This window comes from Amia ocellicauda, unplaced genomic scaffold (genome assembly GCF_036373705.1).
Source record: "Amia ocellicauda isolate fAmiCal2 unplaced genomic scaffold, fAmiCal2.hap1 HAP1_SCAFFOLD_32, whole genome shotgun sequence".
NCBI lineage: Eukaryota > Metazoa > Chordata > Actinopteri > Amiiformes > Amiidae > Amia > Amia ocellicauda.
The window spans coordinates 1,188,175-1,212,509 of NW_027102887.1; the positions used below are offsets into that span (position 1 = coordinate 1,188,175).

A 24,335-nucleotide genomic window follows, 5' to 3' on the forward strand; every position below is an offset into this window, starting at 1 on the left:
AACTTAATTTTGTATTATTATTTCTGTTTGCAATAGCATTCTGTGTACAGTTAAATGCTGACTTTCTTGTAGGTCTGTTATTACAACATATTTAACTGGCGTTTTTTAGCTATCATTCTGTAACTATTTGTGACTTACATGAAAAAGTCAAAATATGGACATTTACCTTGCGCAAACTGAAAACGTACAAACATACAAAGAGACACATATTAATTTATATCCATAGTAAATTCAGATACCATGGTTTTGGTTGGCATGTTATATTGACCTGCAGTGTCTCAAACTACCCTTATTTATTACTTATCTAGTAATTTTCCTTCAGTATCTTGAGGACTGTCATTTATACTGAAAAACATATATATATATTTTTAATTTGTCTTCGGGGCATTCAGATTGAATTATGCCTGTTGTCTTTTCTTTCTTTTCTCTAACAAATGTTTTAAGATAGCTAGCTTTGGTTTCTCATTTCTTAATGCTTTGTATTCCTATTTTGCAAAACCGTTTTTAGGTGCTCAAGTCTATCTGAATCAAAAGTCCCATCTTCTGGAAACCTTAATTTTCTGTCACCTATTGTCCAGTCAAACGCACCGCTTCACTCCATAGTTATCATACATGTACCTTACATGTGTACCTTTAAGTGGCGGGTCGCCCGTCTTACTAGAGCTGTTCCCACACAGTAACACGTTTTCCCATTTTCTATGTATCGTTTTGTACACAACAACCAAGGCGTGCAAGCCCGCAAAATAACAATAAACGACAGGGGAGAAAACATAGCAAAAAACAAGAAAACACAAATAATACTAAATCCTATATAGGAATAACAACAAACATGCTTTTCAATGTTTGCATTTATAGAACTTGTATATAACTTAATGACTTTTCTTCATTTACCATAAACACTATAAACTTCTATAAACTATAAACACGTTATTTTATATTATCACCGGCGTATCAGATATTGAACAATTAATTAGCGCTCCTTTTTTTTTTTTTTTCTAATAGTAGGTCAAACCTACGCTGCAGTTTACAAACACACTTAAGCCTGCGGAACCCAGACAGGAAAACACAGTCCTGTTCCTTCACAAACAAGAAGACACAGTCAAGTCTATGGTAACCCTAAGAAACCATGCTCCTCGGTTATTGGTGTCAATGGATCTCATTATCCTGAAACTTTCATGATCGAAACATGGAATACTGTTTGTCAGTTTCCATAAAACTATGCATTAAGAGTAATGCAACAGTCACTTATCATTTTGAGCAGCTGTATCAATTGATAGTTAGATCTTTGTAATGAAATGAATAGACAGTGATCTCAGATGTAATGTGTGAATTGCATTTTGAAATGGTAATACTTTGATGTTAAGTTGTGTCATTTTAGTTCAATGAACAAATGATCTGAGGTTGATGTGTATTGTATCCAAGCAATTGTATAAAAGTGTTAGAGTTTTGAAAAATGTGCATTTTGATCATCGGGTGTGAGTTTAGTGTCTAGAGTTTTGAAAAATGACATCAAGGTTCTGAAATGAGTGCCAAAGTGATTGTAAAAAAGTGTAATATCAGGGGACAGTGGCTATTAGTGATCTGGCCTTCCGTGGCCTCTGTATTAATGTAACAGGTCACATTGTATGTGTACACTGATACTTGATAGTATAATATAGTACAAGTAAAAAACATACATAGGTATCATAGAAGTATTTTGCAGAAATGATTATGGATAGTTATCAAAATGGAGAGGAAATGCTAAATCCAGTCTCCCCAGGCTGAGCTTCTATTGCTGCACCTGCTGGCCCCACTATATGGATAGAGCCACACCAAGTACAAGAGTCTCCCCATTGCTATTTATATCTCCCTATCCAGTCTTCTATAGGTGTCAGGGTGGGGTGCCTATTCCCCTGCATGCTTTGAAACCTATAGCACCTGGGACGCACACTTGGGATCCGGTTCCTCTGCCCCTCACATACACATGAGGAATCCCAGGTGCTCAATACGTCATACTGTCTCTTTCATCTCATGTGTAAACTATGGACAAATACATGACTAAACGTGTTAAGTTGCTTTTCCCATAATGCTTTGCGCCACGATATGCAAATAACGGGGACTATGATTGGCTCCCTGACATTACCCACACTGCGACTGATGCTACCCATTTCACTACCCAACAAAGACCCATAATATGCATGTGTCTGTCTGTCTGTCTGTCAAAGTATGTGTGTCTGTGTCTGTTTGTGTGTGTTTGTGTGTCTGTCTCTGTGTGAAAATGTGCCTGTCTCTGTGTGAAAGTGAGTGTGTCTGTGTCTGTGTCTGTCTGTCTGTGAAAGTGAGTGTGTGAAAGTGTGTGTGAGTGTCTGTCTGTCTGTCTGTCTTTGAAAGTGTGTGTGAGTGTCTGTCTGTCATGTAACTTGCACATCTGTTAGGGCACCATATGCAGAGATGTACACATATTGTTCCTTTTCCATATACACTCACCTAAAGGATTATTAGGAACACCATACTAATACTGTGTTTGACCCCCTTTCGCCTTCAGAACTGCCTTAATTCTACGTGGCATTGATTCAACAAGGTGCTGAAAGCATTCTTTAGAAATGTTGGCCCATATTGATAGGATAGCATCTTGCAGTTGATGGAGATTTGTGGGATGCACATCCAGGGCACGAAGCTCCCGTTCCACCTGTAGCGTAAGGTACACTTATAAATTTCAATTAAAGAAGTGAATTTATAGTATCACCTTATCACGAATCCTGGAATCTTGTAGAACTCAATTTCTGTAATAATTGGACGCAGACACCAATTCCAAAGATATAAATTGTCAAATTTATTCAAAACAAAGACTAAATGTAGCACTACACTAATTATACAAAAGGGAAAAACTAATTAAAATTCAACTCTAGATCAACAAATCAAAGACAAATCACTTCCGTGACCAAATCAAAGACCATGGGATCGCATATGATAACACAAATCTTAAACAAAAGAGGTTATAAACACATTGACTACAATACCAGTTAGTAAGATGAAGGTGAGTCTCTTGTTAGTATTATTAGTCAGACATTAAATAACTACGCAGGTTAGTATTTATGTCAGGTAACTTCTCGTTATATATATATCAGTCTCATTAACGTTTAGGTACAGAGAAAGATCCTATCATTACTTGTTACCACAATTTCCCTTAACTGATTATTATTCAATGATTAAGGATAGGCAGGGCCACCAATAATCTAATGTCTATTAACTTGTGTCAATTTCAGACTAAACAGTTAAACAGGAATGAGAAGATATTTCTCGGCGTTGACAGATTTTATTTCTAAAATTATCAACAAAACAGTTTAATGCAACACACATTTATATTTAAGAAAACTAAATGATATTACACATTCTAGAGTTATGAATCACAGATTAACATTTCTAATTGATTTCTCAAATGTCATGAATCATGAACTCCAAACTGTTAAACTTATCTGAACTTCGTCGCAGAGAGGCCTCTCTGCCTTCGGGCTCAGATAACAGCACACGGCACGAGGTCTGTGTGGTTTGGAACAAAGGCAGTCCGGTTCGGCTTTGTCCAAGAACTTCCACTCAGTCGATGCACCTGGAAGTTGGGGTTTCGCGAAAGTAGAGTCGTTTCCAAACAGATTTTCCACTGGTTTGAAGGCTCCAAGGTTGTGCACAAAATCTTCTTTGTAAGCAGGTTTCCACCGTAGTTACTTGAAGACAAAGTCTTTGAGGAAAGCAGGGCCCTGTTTGTTCCAAGGGTCAAGTTTCTTAAAACTCAAATAGCTATTTAAATGACTGACACTTTCGTATTCAGTCGACTTAGTCATTTGTCCAGCTGTAAAACTCCACTGATCAGGTGGGCACAGGCGGGCAGCGCAGTCTGTAAAGTTCTTTATTTAATAAAGTCCTTTAAAAGAATTCTTTGTACGGCTCAATCTCCTTCTCCCAGTTTAACTCTTCTGTTGCCGGCAAAGACTTGGTTGGTTTCTGGTTCCGGTTCGGGCAACAGAGCTACAGGTTGAGCTGTGGCAGCGAGTTACTGGTTCAGGTGAGAGAGAGAGAGAAAGAAAGGCCGTGTTTGTCCTTTATAGTCTGTCAGATCAATAGGTGATTGGTTCCTGAGTTCTTGAGATTGGATTTCGGTTTCAGCCCCCAGTGTCCTATTGGAGGGGGGCTTGATTTATGACTGATGTCAATCCATGCCATCTTTTGGAAATGCCGGTTGGCCTGGGTTCGTAGCTCTATGTCGGGATTTCGGCTCTCATCCACTTCAAAGAGTTTTTATCACCTACAGGCCCCTTTCTCCAGACATCTCATAGCAGAATAACAAACTATTTGGCCTCTTCTCGGTGCCATCCTCCCCAAAACTGTCACTTTGATGCAAACCAGTTCCAAGCTGATGAGCTAAGGAAATCTGATAACTTTGGGGGGGAGAGGTCTTCTTTAGATCCGTGCTTCAGCTCAGAGCCCAAATACTCTTATCCAAATACACCCAACATAACGCTACATACCCCCTTTCTTGAATGGGACTGAGGTCGACTAGGACGTTATCCCCTTCAAGACAAAATAAGACGTTAAGCATTTATCTCAAAGTTATGTAACAGAATTCAACAGTGGACTTCACCATTCATGACCCCGAGAAATCAAAGAAAACAAACTAATAGTTCATTATTTAAGCAGAATGTATTCCAATCAAATTGACAATCCTATACTAGCACATATACAGGTTACATATTATAACACAAGTACATTAAAACAAAAAAACAATTGGTATTACTCAGTATTGAGTATGGTTACTGACGGTAACCAATAGGTGGAAGTTGATTAACAGAGGGAGGTGACTGGGAATTCAGGTGTTATTCAGGCACCTGACCTTCACTATGTCTATAATAGTTGGTAGGGACCTGGGTTCGAATGGTTGGCTTACATGGTAAGCCGGTGCCCCCTTTAGGGACATGCACAAAAAATGGTCTCATTGGGAAGTTGTACCTTGGTGGCTGTATCATATCTGTCATTCAATTCCACCGGCTTTGGTGATTCAACTTGAGCCCACAACCTGTTCAATAGATCCTGACCAATGATCAACTTCTCTGTTTCAAATTTGGAAATATAAACTGGATGAACCAACTTAATCTTCCCAAAGGTGAACTCTAACAATGCCTTTTGAGTGAGCTGTGCCTTAGTCTCTGTGTAACTTGTAATGTTCACACTACAAGCTTCCACTTTCAGTCGTTGGTCTGAGGTTTCCATAATTTGTTTCAGGTTGCCCATTGTGGTGGCAGACATTAAACAAATTTCAGCCCCAGTGTCCAACAAGGCTCCTCACTCCCACACATTCTCAATGGTCACTTCTATGTAAACTTGCTTGGCTCTGCCTCTCTGTGTCAGATCACCCAGTAACATCACCAAAGGTTCAGCTTGCCTGCAGGCAACTTCCCCCACTGGGAGGTCCCAGTGGGCTGATGTGTCAGAGAAACCCCCCTGCTGTTCCTCACATCCAATCAAAAACACAGAGGCGGGGACAGGGGGTGGTTCCAGAGCTAGTCATTCCTTAGGTGGCGAGTCCGGCCCTTTACCCTGGCTACTAACTTCCAGTTTGGGAAGAGGGGGCAAAGGGAGCAGAGCTAAGCGTAGCAGTAGCTCAGAAACTGCAACATTGCTCAGAGACTGAGTTAACCCACCTAGGCTAGGAGCAGATTTCTTTTTTTTATTGTAAGCCTGGGTGTCTTGGATTCCATCCTTGGGAGGTTCTTTCCTTCTTTGAATCTCTGTCCCCTCTAACTCCAGTGGAGAAATAGGGCTCTCAGAGCGCCTTGCCAGTACTTGGGTGCTTGAATCTTTACGATCAGAAGTGCTATTGTACTTGCTTTCACAAGCTTTCTGTGCCATTTTTTCGAATTTCAGCTATGTTCATATACATTGCGTCTGCATGTAATATGATCATTTCCTTAATCGTTGGGAACAAATTAGCAACAAACAACCCTTTAAAGCTCACCTCTTCCTCGGCCCCGGGTCGATCTTGACCCGCAAAATAGGTTTTCCTAAGCTTTTCATAGTAATCACGGGGGGACTCATGCTTACCCTGTTTGATCTGGTGTGCGGCAGTCACTGCTGCCACTGGATCAATGAACCTGGAATAGTCCCTAACTAATGCTCTGCACAAGCGTTGAAACCTATCGCAGACCATGGACCCTTGCCTCTCCATCCAAGAATGGACTTGGCGAGAGGTAGTTTTGCGGATTAGGAGAACCTTTTCCTTCTCCGTAGCCTCAGGATAGAAACTCAAAGCATACTTAATGTCCTTAATATACGCTTCCACATTTCCTTCCTTGTCTGCTGGGTTAAAGGTTTCACAATCTTTAGCCAGTTCTCTCAACTGGCGCATGTTAACCTTTCGGTCTGGACTCTCGGGAGAGGAAGTTCGTCTGTGCGACGAGCTTCTTACCCTGGGTGGAGAAAGACTACAGGGAGGGGTACGATCAGGACGAGGCAACCCGGGGCCTAAATGTGGAGACGGTGTGCGACTCCGTGCATTGGCCGGTTCCGGCTGTTCCTTTATGCTGTCAGGTGTCAGCTTTGCAGCCCACCAAGAGGCAGCTTTCAGGGCCCCTATTTGTTGCTTGAGACGCTCATTTTCAACTTCAGTTGATTTGAGTTCTCCCCTAAGCACCTGATTTACTCTCCTCATTTCTTCACTGTCCCTTTTTAAATGTATGACCTCGCCTTCGAGTATCTCCATTTTTACAGTGCCCAAATCTTTCTCCCTGACTGTTTTGCAAAGACGCATTTCCAAAACATCCCGGTCCTTCAAAACTATCCTTTCATTTTCAACCGCTTTACATCTGTCATTTTGCAGACCTTTTACTTGGATCAGAGTTGTTTCCAATTCAACTTGACATTGTCTTAAATCATTTCCTAATTGCTCTCTCTGTTCAATTAAGTCCTCTTTTTCAGCATTCAACACAATGACTTGTTTTCCACAAGTATCTAGCTTTCCTTCAAATTCTAAAACCATTCCATGCCGTTTGGCTCTTTCTTCTTTCGCTTTAGCATACTTTTCTCCTAGCTTTTTCAGTTTTTCAAACTTGCTTATGATCCAGTTCACTACCCTTGAGCTCGCAAGTGCTAAGCTAGCCATAACTTTCATCACCTCTATCGACTCTTTTTCGAGTTGCGTCGTAGTGTCGTTTACCAACTGAGTTCGACGCGACTCTACTTCAAAGTCCAAACTGCCTAGGCGTCCAAGGAATTCAGGAATCTCTGTTCCTGGTACCTTAACAATCAATGCTTCACATGGGGACATTTGGGTAATCATTGTTTTGGCTATTCAGTAACAACCCAACAGAACAGTACTCGATTAATCACCTAATGACTCTAATGCCAACGCTTAGGATATCAACAATTTATCACAAGTAACTAAAACAGACTTAATCTTTTGTGACTTTGGATTTATGACTGATGTCAATCCATGCCATCTTTTGGAAATGCCGGTTGGCCTGGGTTCGTAGCTCTATGTCGGGATTTCGGCTCTCATCCACTTCAAAGAGTTTTTATCACCCACAGGCCCCTTTCTCCAGACATCTCATAGCAGAATAACAAACTATTTGGCCTCTTCTCGGTGCCATCCTCCCCAAAACTGTCACTTTGATGCAAACCAGTTCCAAGCTGATGAGCTAAGGAAATCTGATAACTTTGGGGGGGAGAGGTCTTCTTTAGATCCGTGCTTCAGCTCAGAGCCCAAATACTCTTATCCAAATACACCCAACATAACGTTACACACCACATCCCAAAGATGCTCTATTGGGTTGAGATCTGGTGACTGTGGGGGCCAGTTTAGTACAGTGAACTCATTGTCATGTTCAAGAAACCAATTTGAAATGATTCGACCTTTGTGACATGGTGCATTATCCTGCTGGAAGTAGCCATCAGAGGATGGGAACATGGTGGTCATAAAGGGATGGACATGGTCAGAAACAACGGGCCGTGGCATTTAAACGATGCCCAATTGGCACTAAGGGGCCTAAAGTGTGCCAAGAAAACATCCCCCACACCATTACACCACCACCACCAGCCTGCACAGTGGTAACAAGGCATGATGGATCCATGTTCTCATTCTGTTTACGCCAAATTCTGACTCTGAAATCGAGACTCATCAGACCAGGCAACATTTTTCCAGTCTTCAACTGTCCAATTTTGGTGAGCTTGTGCAAATTGTAGCCTCTTTTTCCTATTTGTAGTGGAGATGAGTGGTACCCAGTGGGGTCTTCTGCTGTTGTAGCCCATCCGCCTCAAGGTTGTACGTGTTGTGGCATCACAAATGCCTTGCTGCATACCTCGGTTGTAGCGAGTGGTTATTTCAGTCAAAGTTGCTCTTCTATCAGCTTGAATCGAGTCGGCCCATTCTCCTCTGAGCTCTAGCATCAACAAGGCATTTTCGCCCACAGGACTGCCGCATACTGGATGTTTTTCCCTTTTCACACCATTCTTTGTAAACCCTAGAAATGGTTGTGCGTGAAAATCCCAGTAATTGAGCAGATTGTGAAATACTCAGACCGGCCCGTCTGGCACCAACAACCATGCCACGCTCAAAATTGCTTAAATCACCTTTCATTCCCATTCAGACATTCAGTTTGGAGTTCAGGAGATTGTCTTGACCAGGACCACACCCCTAAATGCATTGAAGCAACTGCCATGTGATTGGTTGGTTAGATAATTGCATTAATGAGAAATTGAACAGGTGTTCCTAATAATCCTTTACGTGAGTGTATATGTATGTATGCATGTATGCATGTCCAATTGCTTTGACAATTCAAATGCACTGAATTGAGAGAGAGAGAGAGAGAGAGAGAGAGTTGTAGTCCAGACCACTGCAAAATTCCTGCTGAAGTGATCTGGATCACCACACAATGGCCCAAGGACCACTGCAAACTTGGATTTCAATGTATTTGTGTAATCTGTGTTGCAATAGCACCTACCATGTTCCTTTGTGGTGATCTGGTTAATTCTGATCTGGGAAAACCACAATCCTGCAGGTTTAATAAGTCTCTCTACACATCAGTCCCTGAGTACCTTCAACCAATGGTCATTTTGACCAATTAAGCCCAAGATTTGAGTCAATTAAGTTGTCAAGGACTACCCAGTGAAGACGTGAACTCACGACTAGGTCACACTGTGAGCTCACCAGAGCAGACATTACACTGAGCTCACTGTGAGCTCACTTAGCGCTTTTCCAGCGACATGGTGACGGTGCTGGAGCCGGAGCCGCTGCCCTTAGCCGGTGGCTAACCCACCTCTATGTTACAAATGTTCCCTAAACACTTATTTTGCAAGATCAATAAAAATCCTTTAGGAAATTTAAACTTTTACTGACACACATAGTTAATAGCAATGTATTATAACTTTACCAAAAATAATAATCTGTATATCTTTAATTGTTTAGACGTTATTAAGATATAATGCATCTTTCACATAGGGAACATTTGTAACATGTTAGGAAAAACAAACAAATGATTTGAAAATATTCATAATTACAGCATACAATTTGTCAGGCTTCATAAGAATGGTATTTATAACATACTCTGTAAAAATCAAGCAAATAGCATTTGTGGTTCACGAGAAAATATATATATATAATCAAAGCTATCAGACTATAGCAGCCGGTGTATGAAGACACATACGATTATACAGCATTATTTGGCAGCTTCGCAAGACCTAATTTGAAACGTTGTTGGTAAGTTAGATAATTAGTGGGGACCCGCTATTTGCAGTTCTTCCCCTCCATAATTGCTAAAATAAAGTTTTACTGACATTTTATTGACCCTACCACTGCATAGGGCACATCTGTAACATGAACGCTACTGAATGGCACATACATTGAAAACTACGGAGAACTGAGACAAATCCACTTTACACTTCATAAATAATCTTAAAACGTTTACAACCAAGGCAACACCCACTTGAAATACGTTCATTCTCATTTTTGGTAAACAAAAAGAGAGATTGTTACATATGTTCCCTATGATGCATCTACAGAGAGAGAGAGACAGACAGACACTAACTCTCTCTCTCTCTCAGCTGGGAGTGTGTGGGAGGGGTCTGCAGTGAGCGGGAGTGCTGCTGAGAGCTCTGTCCTTTGGCTGCGTTTTTTTGTTGCTTTACTTTTTTCAGTTTGTTTATTTTGTCTTCTGTTTTCAGTGCTTTTCTTATTGTGGGGGAACAGGGGAGGGGAGGGGGGAGTACCGGTAGTTCTTCCCGGGTCGGGGGGTCGGACCCCCTGAATGCGTCTTTTGAAAAACTGACCCGACGCCATGGAGTCAAGATCGCTCCGGTGCAGTTCTGCCCCCTAGAGCAGTGTGTGTTAGCGGTTGGGGAGGTAGCAGGGTGTGAAAATATCAAGTCTGCTGCCATTGTTATCTTCTTAAAAACCACTGATCTGCTCAATCAGCTAGTGGCTAATGGCACAGTGTTAGACGACACTTTCACCCCGGTGTTGCCGCTCGCTGCTCCTGCCCGGAAGGTAACGCTGTCTAACGTCCCTCCGTTCATCCGCACCGGCTCGGGCAGCTGATGTCCGGCATTAAGAGGGTCCCGCTGGGCTGCAAAGCCCCGCAACTGAAACACGTCGTGTCCTTCCGAAGGCAGCTGTATATGATCCTCAATAACATCAATGAGGATCTTAATGTCATTTTTAAATTTAAGATCGACAATACCGACTACGTCGTGTTCGCTACTTCGGAGTCCATGAAGTGTTTCAGGTGTGGGAGCGAGGGGCATGTCGTGAGGAACTGTCCCGAGCAGGACAGGGAGCGGGAGGAGGAGCGGGGCGACGCGGGGAGGAATAGAGACACCGGCCCGCAGCCACAGATGCAGCGGGCAGACAGAGATCGAGCCCCGGCGGAGGAGACAGTCGCCGGTCGGACCGATGGTACCACTGATGCCGTGACGGGGGAAGAGCTGCCCGGAGGCGATGACGCACAGCTGGGGGACGGGGTCGAGGCAGCGGGGGATAGTGACGACCGAGACGCCGGGGGGAGATGGTGTTGAGGCGGTGCACGGGGCGCTGGTTAGTGACGAGGAACAACCTCAGCAGCCAGCAGACGGGCGGACAGACACACAGGGTGTAGCCGAGGAGGAGGCAGGGCCAGGCTCGGCGGTACAAGCCGAGGCGCCGGGTGGAAAAAACGCACTAAGAAGGTGCTGGGAGGGAGCACGGACGGTGTTGGTAAATAGTGGCAGTAAAAGAAGTGGTGGCACAGTAGTGAAGCTGGGGTAGCGAGCGGCTTGGTGGGGAAAGGTCCGGCTACACGCTGGAGCATCGCGGCTCGGAGTGACAGTGAGGGCGGCTTCACGGATTCCTCTCTCGCCTCCTCGTCCTCGGTGAGTCAGAGCTGCAGTGAAGGATATCAGGAGGTTTTTAGAGAAAACGAAGGGAAAGAGGTCTGTTGTAGTGGAGCAGTTTTTCCCAGATCGTGCACGCCTGCTGGCCTCTATTAAGTTTTTACAGAAACCCTGACCTATCAATTTGTACAACACTCACTGAAAACCATGGTTGGGGTCAATTCCTGTTTTTCAATTCCAATTCCTCCTACAAATCAATTCAAAATTGCAATTACTTTTTGCATTCACAGAATATTCTTTATTGGAATTGAACTGAAAAGGGAATTAAAAATTGAATTGGAATTGACCCCAACCCTGTTGAAAACAAAACAAAAAATACAGATCTGGTTCTTCAAATCTTCACTCTGGTTTCATTCTGTGTCGTAGTTCATTTATCTTGCTGTTAATTGCACCACCAATTACACTCTTTGGGGTACTGGGCAATTTTTTCGAGGTAGCCCCTAAAAAACATGTATCACATAGATTTAATGACTTGCACATAGATATATAAAAATCTTTTAATAAACATACCACATATCTTTGAGAAGGGTTCATTAGTTACATATTGCCACAGTAAATCAACATTTTTGTGTGTGGGTGTATTTAAACGTTTTGGTGTATGCTCTTAAACTTGTCTTACACTAGTTCATAGTAAAATCTGTACTTGGCGAAGCAGCTATGCAAAGGCAGTCTTTTCTCCATTAATACCTTGCTTAAGCATTACATTGATGTGGCACAACTGGACTGAAATGTGAAGTATTTGCTCAAAAGTCAAATTTAAATGAGACATGAAAGTTTATATTGTCAAGGATCCCATGGCACTATTCATTATTATTATGTATTAATATGTCTGAAGCATTAATCCAAGGTGATTTACAAGGTGTTGTTGAAAGAGTGACGTGGCTGAATTCTAAGTCAGGCTTCCCTCAATCAGGTCTAACAAATTTGTTATGACTCCACCTTTACTGCTGTGTAGTAATCTGCTGGTACAAAATGGCTGCACCCCAGAGGGTGGTGGGTGAAGTGAGTCTGTAGAGCACTTTGGGATCTTTCCAGCTGCTACATGTAAGGTATTATTATTTATTAATAAATTAACTCTAGTCTCTGAAACTAAAACAAAGGCCAAAGGAACATTTCAAATGCTAACCCTTTGTGTTCTATACAGTTAAAAAGGAGAGTTTTTACAGCAACCGTCAGGGTTCTTGCATATGACGTATTCGTGCTGCACCTCTCTGCAAGGATCCAGGACAGTTTGTCAATGTAAACTCCAGTGCCTGGGAATATTTCCACCTAAAAGACAATGGTAAATAAAAAACAAGTTTATCCCCAAACTATTCTTATATTATGTTAAGTGGAATACATTATCAGTAAGGCTGTGATTTTGTTACAGAAATGTGTTATTAAAGACCACAGTATGTCTCAATTCTAAGTTTATTAATTTACAGACATAATAAAGTCAGTGAATCTGTGACACCCATAATTCAATTACATTCTTATTATCAACTATAACTATGAATATAACTGATAATGTAGCATCATTAGATTGTTTACAACCAATATTTGTTTTCAATATATATATTTTTACCTTGTCTTTGTAATATTGTAGACCAAGAGTGTTATACCTGTTTTGGTGATTCTTTGTCAGATTCAGAACAATTTGCTGTGGGGCTGTCAGAACCACTTGATGGTGACACACTTTTGTCTTCATTGCTGATAAATGTGGCTTTTGTTACAATTTTTTTCAGATTGTCCAAAAGGTCTGGAATCTCTGGAGAAAAAAACCTTAGTATTAAATGATAATCATTTCTAGTAATATATTTAATACAAAGTGAAAACAAAACCATCAATGCCTGCAATTATACTTGAGAGACTTGCTCTATGTTATTGGCAAACTGACCTTTTTGTGGGTCATTAACATTAGCTACGAAAAAAATAGAAGAGATAAAATACAAGAATTACCAGGTCTAATGTAATGCATATAGTCATTAATGTAGGATTATGAAGTTATGTTGAAAAACTTTATTTAATAATCAGTATTATTAAACTATTAGACAGTGCACATTAAGAGTCTGTATTGTGGTTCTAGATTACTTCAGTATGATCAACTATAATACATTACTCTGGAATCTAAATTACTGAAGAATAACATTTATCAAGGTAAGGAATTATTTGCTATAAATAAAAAAACTTACCATCAACCATACGGTTTCGAAGACATTGGTTTTCATTTTTAAGTCTTGTGTTTTCCTTTTCGAGCTGCTTAACGTTTTGCTGTAGCTCAACTTCACTGGACTCTTTAAATGTCTGTAGAATATGACGGGATCTAATTCTTGAAGCTCCATCGGTTTTCTTTCTTATTTTGTGCTGTATTCAGAGAGAAAAAGAGTTTAAAATGAATATATATATATATATATATATATATATGAAAATGATTTAAAAAAAAACAATCCTGCAATACATTTATTTAATATTTGCAGTAATTATCCCATCAGTTACAGTTTTTTTTCATCTTCTGAAACTGCAATTTAGCACTTTCAACTGTTTCTTAGTGATTCCTAGAATTACTAACCGGTATTGTAGTCAATGTGTTTATAACCTTTTTTGTTTAACGATTTGTGTGTTATCCTATGTGATCCCATGGTCTTTGATTTGGTCACGGAAGTGATTTGTCTTTGATTTGTTGATCTAGAGTTGAATTTTAATTAGTTTTTCCCTTTTGTATAATTAGTGTAGTGCTACATTTAGTCTTTGTTTTTAAATAAATTTGACAATTTATATCTTTGGAATTGGTGTCTGCGTCCAATGATTACAGAAATTGAGTTCTACAAGACTCCAGGATTCGTGATAAGGTGATACTATGAATTCACTTCTTTAATTGAAATTTAAAAGTGTACCTTACGCTACATATATATATGTATGTATGTATGTCCAATTGCTTTGACAATACAAATGAATAGAATTGAGAGGGAGAGAGAGAGAGAGAGACAGACAGACAGACTGACAAACAGAAAAACAGACAGACATAGACACACACACACACACACACACACAGAGCCAGCCAGCCAGCCAGCTCAGCGATGACATCACGAGCCTCTCTCAGCTGACTGCTATGACATCACAGAGCACGTACATTCCGTTGCTTGCCGTCTGTCAACCACTCAGTCACTGCCAGCCAGACTGGCTGGCTGGCTGGCTGGATGGGGGGGCTGCTTGCTGCTGTTGCGTATCTTAGCAAGCTTATTTGCTTGACCGGCCTTCCTACTCCTCTGCCCACATGCCCACCTATGCCCGATCTGCTGTTCACCTGGATCACAGCTCCGCCCCAACAAGGCAGATCCTCCCAAAAATGGTACAAACTCACCCACGATCCCCTCCACGGAAAGCTTTAGCAAAAGGCAAAAGCGTTATACGTAATGAAGAGGAACCCGAGTCCAAGACGCATCCGACCAGCCATACATATTTGTGTGTATTAAAGATCACATTTTCTTACATTTAGTTTTTCTGTACTTTATTACATCTTATTGTGATTTATAAATGTATTGTTTCTTTTCCATATGTATGTATGTATGTATGTATGTGTGTGTGTGTGTGCCTGTCTCTGTGTGAAAGTGTGTGTGTGTGGGTGTGAGTGTCTGTCTGTCTGTCTGTCATGTAACTCGCACATCTGTGAGGGCACCATTTTTGCAGAAGAGATGTACACATTTTGGAGCAACACATGCTGCCATCCAGACATCATCTTTTCCAGTGACGTCCCTGCATTTTCAAAAAGATCACATTTTATTACATTTTGTTTATCTGTACTTTATTACATCTTATTGTGATTTATACTTGTAATGTTTCTTTTCCATATATATGTATGTACAGTGGGGGAAAAAAGTATTTGATCCCCTGCTGATTTTGTGCGTTTGCCCACTGACAAAGAAATGATCAGTCTATAATTTTAATGGTAGGTGTATTTTAACAGTGAGAGACAGAATAACAGCCACAAAATCCAGAAAAATGCATTTCAAAAAAGTTATAAATTGATTTGCATGTTAATGAGGGAAATAAGTATTTGACCCATTTTCAATGCCCTGGCTTAGGGAAGGAGGTTCTCACCCATGATTTGATGGTACATGGCCCCGTCCATCGTCCCTTTGATGCGGTGCAGTTGTCCTGTCCCCTTAGCAGAAAAACAGCCCCAAAGCATAATGTTTCCACCTCCTTGTTTGATGGTGGGAATGGTGTTCTTGGGGTCATTCCTCCTCCTCCAAACACGGCGAGTTGAGTTGATGGCAAAGAGCTTGATTTTGGTCTCATCTGAGACCACTTTCACCCAGTTCTCCTCTGAATCATTCAGATGTTCATTGGCAAACTTCAGACGGGCCTGTACATGTGCTTTCTTGAGCAGGGGGACCTTGCGGGCGCTGCAGGATTTCAGTCCTTCATGGCGTAGTGTGTTACCAATTGTTTTCTTGGTGACTATGGTCCCAGCTACCTTGAGATCATTAACAAGATCCTCCCATGTAGTTCTGGGCTGATTCCTCACCGTTCTCATGATCATTGAAACTCCACGAGGTGAGATCTTGCATGGAGCCCCAGACTGAGGGAGACTGACAGTTATTTTGTGTTTCTTCCATTTGCGAATAATCGCACCAACTGTTGTCACCTTCTCACCAAGCTGCTTGGTGATGGTCTTGTAGCCCATTCCAGCCTTGTGTAGGTCTACAATCTTGTCCCTGACATCCTTGGACAGCTCTTTGGTCTTGGCCATGGTGGAGAGTTTGGAATCTGATTGATTGATTGCTTCTGTGGACAGGTGTCTTTTATACAGGTAACGAGCTGAGATTAGGAGCACTCCCTTTAAGAGAGTGCACCTAATCTCAGCTCGTTACCTGTATGAAAGACACCTGGGAGCCAGAAATCTTGCTGATTGATAGGGGATCAAATACTTATTTCCCTCATTAACATGCAAATCAATTTATAACTTTTTTGAAATGCGTTTTTCTGGATTATTTGGCTGTTATTCTGTCTCTCACTGTTAAAATACACCTACCATTAAAATTATAGACTGATCATTTCTTTGTGAGTGGGCAAACGCACAAAATCAGCAGGGGATCAAATACTTTTTTCCCTCACTGTATGTATGTATGTATGTATATATGTAAGTGTGTGTGTGTCTGTCTCTGTGTGAAAGTGTGTGTGTGTGTGTGTGTGTCTGTGAAAGTGTGTGTGTGTGTGCGTGTGTCTGTCTGTGAAAGTGTGTGTGTGTGTGTGGGTGTGACAGTGTGTATGAGTGTCTGTCTGTCATGTAACTCGCACATCTGTGAGGGCACCATTTTTGCAGAAAGAGATGTACACATTTTGGAGCAACATATGCTGCCATCGAGACATCATCTTTTCCAGGGACGTCCCTGCATTTTTCAGCAGGATAACGCCAAACCACATTCTGCCCAGATTACAAGCGCATGGTTGCGTAGGCAGAGAGTGCGGGTGCTAGCATGGCCTGCCTGCAGTCCTGACCTGTCTCCGAATTGAGAATGTGTGGCGCACTATGAAGTGCAAATTAAGACAACGAAGGCCCTGTGCAGTTGCGCAGCTGAGGAAATGCATAATGGATGAATGGGGGGAAATCCCACTTGCTAAACTTAACCAAGTGGTGTCTTCAGTGCCCAAGTGCTTAATAAGTGTTATTAAAAGAAAAGGTGATGTTACATAGTGGTAAACAGTCGACTGTCCCAACTTTCTTGGTTTCTTTTCACTGCTAATGAGATGCTGTAGAGTGAGTTTTCAGGAGCTCTAATCGTATTGATGAATTCATGCAGCATTTGTAATTGAATTTCAAAAAGAAATCCTTGCTGTCTGGCCTGTGTGTATGAGATGTACTCTGTCAATCTTTGGCTAACAACTGAAACATTGGTAGAACAGAAATGGCAACATAAAAAAGAAAAGTACATTTTAAAAGAGCACATTAAATAGGATGAATATACAGTTTTTTACAATCACTTTGTCACTAATTTCAGAACCTTGATGTCATTTTTCAAAACTAGACACAAAACTCAAAACGGTCATCACTTGTAACACTGCACAATACAATGTTTTGAACATTGGACAGCCTTTCATATCTTTAAAGAAACCTTGCACTTGCAGACTTGTTGGTTCAAATAACTCATTTATCATGAAATACCATAGTAACATAGTAACACAGAAGATACCGATAGTTTCACTGTGTAGTTGTTCGTACAATCATTAAATATTGTAGTACAAAATATGTGATACATGTTTCATTATGGTACTACACATAAATACATCACTGTAAAAGGACTAGTAGAGAGAATACTACAGACACAGTGGAATCATTGAACAAAATCTGAAATGTATTGATGCAATACAATCAAATCACACCATAGGTTTCTTTGAATCCATGCAACAATAATTAGCTACAAAAAAGAACAAAACTACAGTAAAATGTCAACTGCAGTGTTCCTCACCTGGCTTAGTGTAAAAAGCAAAACAAAGGATTGATTACTGTACTTCTAAATTTCCATCAGCCCTGTGTTCAGGTTCAGGTTCTCACAACCATTTTTCACAAGAGGCATCTTGAAACTGAACATACCTGAACATACTCAGTCATCAGCTGCTTCACTCTGTCTGCATTTCTTTCAAAAGGCACACTATACTCTGTGCTACACATTGGTATGCAGTATACAGTCATTTGACAATTGAGAGTAGCCTAATGTTTAGTGCATGCTGAAGACTTGCCGCTTCTCAGTACGGAAATTTCTGATGATTGAGGCCACAGTTGATCCTGAGTTGATTCTGAGGTTTGATTGAATCATTGTAGCTGCCTCAGTCATGGTCATGCCATGATTTACAACATGCTCTACAACTATTTCTCGGATTTCACTGGACACTATTTGCTGTTGCTGCCGCTGTCTGGTCCGTGGCCTTGTCCTCTACCACGTTCCCCCAACACCTCTCAAATGAGGCCCATGGCTGCCTCTCTGGTGAGGCCTAAGCCCTCCTCTATGACGAGGCCCACGACCACCTCTCAGAAGGGGTGCATGTCCCCTTCCATTCCTTTGACCACCACGTCTTCCTCCTCCCACTGCTTGACCTCTATTGTGACCTGGATGACTTGCCGGCTCCATGTTATCACTGTGTTGCTGGGGTGGATAGCACTCATTTCACTCGATACTCGTACCACAATGTGAAATCAATCATCAATAACCAGTTGGCAGTATTGGAAAAGCAATTACAAGGGCCTGCATACATACAGTAATGTCAAATCTGATGTGGAAGAACAATCATCTTCAACCAGGTTGGAGCGTTAGTTGCAATGCCTTTAATACACGCAGCGTGGAGAGGAACAGTGACTCAAGTAGATCCCAAAGTCGCTCTGCCTTCATTTTAACAGTCAGAGCTTTTATACACAAAAATCAAAGAGCTGGTTATAATCAGAAAGTCATTACTATGTTATCTTAAAAGTTAGCTAAGCAGAATTTATATCATTATAGGACAGAGTTCATAGATCAACACATGGATTAGGGAGCAGGCACTTCAATCATACTGTTTGACATTGTCTCCAAGATTCTCATCGTAAATAACAAACAGAAATCAAACTACCTTCTGGCCTGACCTTCTAGCTTGACCTTATCTTTCTTAAGTATACAAGAGAGAAAAACAGGTATTAGAGAAAGAATTTCTAACTTTCCTTCCACACTGAAAACATGGTGTGGAAAAGTGCTACATGATGATGAATGATGATGAAATATTACATCCATAGATAATGTAGTCCAACTGGTTCATGCTCCTCGGTTATTGGTGTCAATGGATCTCATTATCCTGAAACTTTCATGATCGAAACATGGAATATTGTTTGTCAGTTTCCATAAAATTATGCATTAAGAGTAATGCAACAGTCACTTATCATTTTGAGCAGCTGTATCAATTGATAGTTAGATCTTTGTAATGAAATGAATAGACAGTGATCTCAGATGTAATGTGTGAATTGCATTTTGAAATGGTAATACTTTGATGTAAGTTGTGTCATTTTAGTTCAATGAACAAATGATCTGAGGTTGATGTGTATTGTATCCAAGCAATTGTAAAAAAGTGTTAGAGTTTTGAAAAATGTGCATTTTGATCATCGGGTGTGAGTTTAGTGTCTAGAGTTTTGAAAAATGACATCAAGGTTCTGAAATGAGTGCCAAAGTGATTGTAAAAAAGTGTAATATCAGGGGACAGTGGCTATTAGTGATCTGGCCTTCCGTGGCCTCTGTATTAATGTAACAGGTCACATTGTATGTGTACACTGATACTTGATAGTATAATATAGTACAAGTAAAAAACATACATAGGTATCATAGAAGTATTTTGCAGAAATGATTATGAATAGTTATCAAAATGGAGAGGAAATGCTAAATCCAGTCTCCCCAGGCTGAGCTTCTATTGCTGCACCTGCTAAGTGGCTGCTGGCCCCACTATATGGATAGAGCCACACCAAGTACAAGAGTCTCCCCATTGCTATTTATATCTCCCTATCCAGTCTTCTATAGGTGTCAGGGTGGGGTGCCTATTCCCCTGCATGCTTTGAAACCTATAGCACCTGGGACGCACACTTGGGATCCGGTTCCTCTGCCCCTCACATACACATGAGGAATCCCAGGTGCTCAATACGTCATACTGTCTCTTTCATCTCATGTGTAAACTATGGACAAATACATGACTAAACGTGTTTAGTTGCTTTTCCCAGAATGCTTTGCGCCACGATATGCAAATAACGGGGACTATGATTGGCTCCCTGACATTACCCACACTGCGACTGATGCTACCCATTTCACTACCCAACAAAGACCCATAATATGCGTGTGTCTGTCTGTCTGTCTGTCTGTCTGTCTGTCAAAGTATGTGTGTGTGTGTCTGTGTGTGTCTGTGTCTGTCTGTCTGTCTGTGTGTGAAAGTGTGTGTGTGTGTGTCTGTCTGTCTGTCATGTAACTTGCACATCTGTGAGGGCACCACTAATGCCGAAAGAGATGTACACATATTGTTTATTTTCCATATATATGTATGTATGTATGTATGCATGTCCAATTGCTTTGACAATACAAATGAATTGAATTGAGAGGGAGAGAGAGAGAGAGAGAGACAGACAGACAGACAGACAGAGAGACACACATACACACACACACACACACACACACACACAGAGAGCCAGCCAGCCAGCCAGCCAGCTCAGTGATGACATGACGAGCCTCTCTCAGCTTACTGCTATGACAGCACAGAGCACATACATTCCGTTTAACAAATCGTTAAACAAAAAAGGTTATAAACACATTGACTACAATACCGGTTAGTAAGACGAAGGTGAGTCTCTCGTTAGTATTATTAGTCAGACATTAAATAACTACGCAGGTTAGTATTTATGTCAGGTAACTTCTCGTTATATATATATCAGTCTCATTTACGTTTAGGTGCCGAGAAAGATCCTATTTGTTACCACAATTTCCCTTAACTGATTATTATTCAATGATTAAGGATAGGCAGGGCCACCAATAATCTAATGTCTATTAACTTGTGTCAATTTCAGACTAAACAGTTAAACAGGAATGAGAAGATATTTCTCGGCGTTGACAGATTTTATTTCTAAAATTATCAACAAAACAGTTTAATGCAACACACATTTATATTTAAGAAAACTAAATGATATTACACATTCTAGAGTTATGAATCACATATTAACATTTCTAATTGATTTCTCAAATGTCATGAATCACAAACTCCAAACTGTTAAACTTATGTGAACTTCGTCGCAGAGATGCCTCTCTGGCTTCGGGCTCAGATAACAGCACACGGCACGAGGTCCGTGTGGTTTGGAACAAAGGCAGTCTGGTTCGGCTTTGTCCAAGAACTTCCACTCAGTCGATGCACCTGGAAGTTGGGGTTTCGGGAATGTAGAGTCTTTTCCAAACAGATTTTCCACTGGTTTGAATGCTCCAAGGTTGTGCACAAAATCTTCTTTGTAAGCAGGGTTCCACCGTAGTTACTTGAAGACGAAGTCTTTGAGGAAAGCAGGGCCCTGTTTGTTCCAAGGGTCAAGTTTCTTAAGACTCAAATAGCTATTTAAGTGACTGACACTTTCGTATTCAGTCGACTTAGTCAATTGTCCAGCTGTAAAACTCCACTGATCAGGTGGGTCTGTAAAGTTATTTATTTAATAAAGTCCTTTAAAAGAATTCTTCGTACGGCTCAATCTCCTTCTCCCAGTTTAACTCTTCTGTTGCCGGCAAAGACTTGGTTGGTTTCTGATTCCGGTTCTGGCAACAGAGCTACAGGTTGAGCTGTGGCAGCGAGTTTCTGGTTCAGGTGAGAGAAAGAGAGAGAGAAAGACTGTTCCTTAAAGTCTGTCAGATCAGTAGGTGATTGGTCCCTGAGTTCTTGAGATTGGATTTCGGTTTCAGCCCCCAGTGTCCTATTGGAGGGGGGCTTGATTTATGACTGATGTCAATCCATGCCATCTTTTGGAAATGCCGGTTGGCCCGGGTTCGTAGCTCTATGTCGGGATTTCGGCTCTCATCCACTTCAAAGAGTTTTTATCACCTACAGGCCCCTTTCTCCAGACATCTCATAGCAGAATTCCAAACTATTTGGCCTCTTCTCGGTGCCATCCTCCCCAAAACTGTCACTTTGATGCAAACCAGTTCCAAGCTGATGAGCTAAGGAAATCTGATAACTTTGGGGGGGGAGAGGTTTTCTTTAGATCCGTGCTTCAGCTCAGAGCCCAAATGCTCTTATCCAAATACACCCAACATAACGCTACATATGTATGTATGTATGTATATATGTGTAGAAGGAAAATTAGAAATTATTTTCTTACACCTGTTTTTCTCTCTTGTATACTTAAGAAAGATACGGTCAAACTAGAAGGTCAGCCCAGAAGATAGTTTGATTTCTGTTTGTTATTTACGATGAGAACCTTGGAGACAATGTCAAACGGTTTGACCTACGTGCCTGTTCCCTAAAACCATGTGTTGACCTATGAACTCTGTTCTATAATGATATATGTTCTGCTTAGTTAGCCTTTAAGATAACATAGTGATGACTTTCTAGCATGTATGGATGTATGTATGTATGTCCAATTGCTTTGACAATACAAATGAATTGAATTGAGAGGAAGAGAGAGAGAGAGAGAGAGAGAGAGAGAGAGAGAGAGAGAGAGAGAGAGACAGACAGACAGACAGACAGCTCAGCGATGACATCACGAGCCTCTCTCAGCTGACTGCTATGACATCACAGAGCACGTACATTCCGTTGCTTGCCGTCTGTCAACCACTCAGTCACTGCTAGCCAGACTGGCTGGCTGGCTGGATGGGGGGGCTGCTTGCTGCTGCTGCGTACCTTAGCAAGCTTATTTGCTTGACCGGCCTTCCTACTCCTCTGCCCACATGCCCACCTATGCCCGATCTGCTGTTCACCTGGATCACAGCTCCGCCCCAACAAGGCAGATCTTCCCAAAAATGGTACAAACTGATCCACGTTCCCCTCCACGGAAAGCTTTAGCCCAAAATAAGGGACCCATTCTGTAACAACATAATGGATGCCCACCCAACCTGTGACAAAACTTAGAAAAAAGAAAAACGGTCAGTCCTCCTGGGGGAGGGACACACAGCCACCCTGGCTGCCCAATATGTCAGCGCCTACCACAGCCTGAGGGACACAGTGACACACGAGCACCGGCTGTAAATATAATGTAAATACTCATTTGTAATGCATGTCATTGTATTTCAAAAAAGGAATCTGGAAATAGTAAACCAATTTTCTTTATTTGTATGTATTTAAGATCACATTTTATTACATTTTCTTTTTCTGTACTTGATAACATCTTATTGTGATTCAAAATTCTATTATTTATTTTCCGTATGTATGTATGTATGTATGTATGTATGTGTGGAAGGAAAGTTAGAAATTCTTTTCTCACACCTGTTAATCTCTCTTGTATACTTAAGAAAGATAAGGTCAAGCTGGAAGGTCAGGCCAGAAGGTAGTTTGATTTCTGTTTGTTATTTACGATGAGAACCTTGGAGACTGTCACGGTCTCCCCTGCTTCTACCTTAGTTCACCACCAGAGGTCTCCCTCTCCCAAATACTAGTTTAGTGCTTCTCTTGTCCTTTGTCCAGTCAAACCAGTCTTTCCACATTCTTCCCTACCAGGTGCACCTGTTCTGTTCTCCTCTCCTATCATTGGTCAATCCTTCATTCACCTCGTTCAATCCCTCTCTCCTTCACAGTACACAGTACCCCTCTGTTTCCTAGATTCATCGCGAAGTCTTGCATTCTCTCCTGAATCAATTCTAAGCCTTGTTTCTTGATTGCCTTCCCGTGTATTTTTGACCTCTTGCTTCCTTCTCTCGTTTACCCCTTTCGGATCTCTCTACTAGCCTGTTCGCTTGATCGTTTGACCTGGACTGTCCCTGTTTATGCTCTCTCGTTTTGCCCTTATTGGATTATCTGCTTCAACTCTAAAGCCTGCACTTGGATCCTTTCCTTTTCCTAAAAAAACCTGTGATTCTTATATGTTCAAACCGAATATTGTAAGGGACATATATGCTGCAAAAAACACATATATAAATTGCATAATATTAATGTATTTTTAATCATATATGTCCTACATACAACTAAAGGCATATAGTTTTTGATGAAGTAAAAACATAGGAAAATAGTGCAAATTTAATATGAATGTCCAGCATATGAAGACATGTATAAAACACAGTGCAGTTTAGCAGTATAAGGCTGTACTTAACTCATGCTCTTGCCTTGTCCTAAGTGGAGCCCTATGCCTATAATCAAACATGGTCATATACTGTATAATCAACCTTAGATCAACTGCTCTTTCAAATCCTGTAGGAAAATGAACAGTCCGCATAAAGGTCAGTGATATTTTGACAGCAGATCCTCGAACCAGTTTCTGCACTGTACAATTTCCAAATTTG

At 41.1% G+C, this 24,335-nt stretch overlaps 1 non-coding gene across 1 annotated transcript; it reads right to left on the reverse strand.

Moving 5' to 3' along the window:
* Positions 1-14,685: 14,685 nt before the first annotated feature.
* LOC136730550 (U5 spliceosomal RNA) lies at positions 14,686-14,800 on the reverse strand. Its single transcript, XR_010809344.1, has one exon. It is a non-coding gene; the product is annotated as a U5 spliceosomal RNA (small nuclear RNA).
* Positions 14,801-24,335: the final 9,535 nt, after the last annotated feature.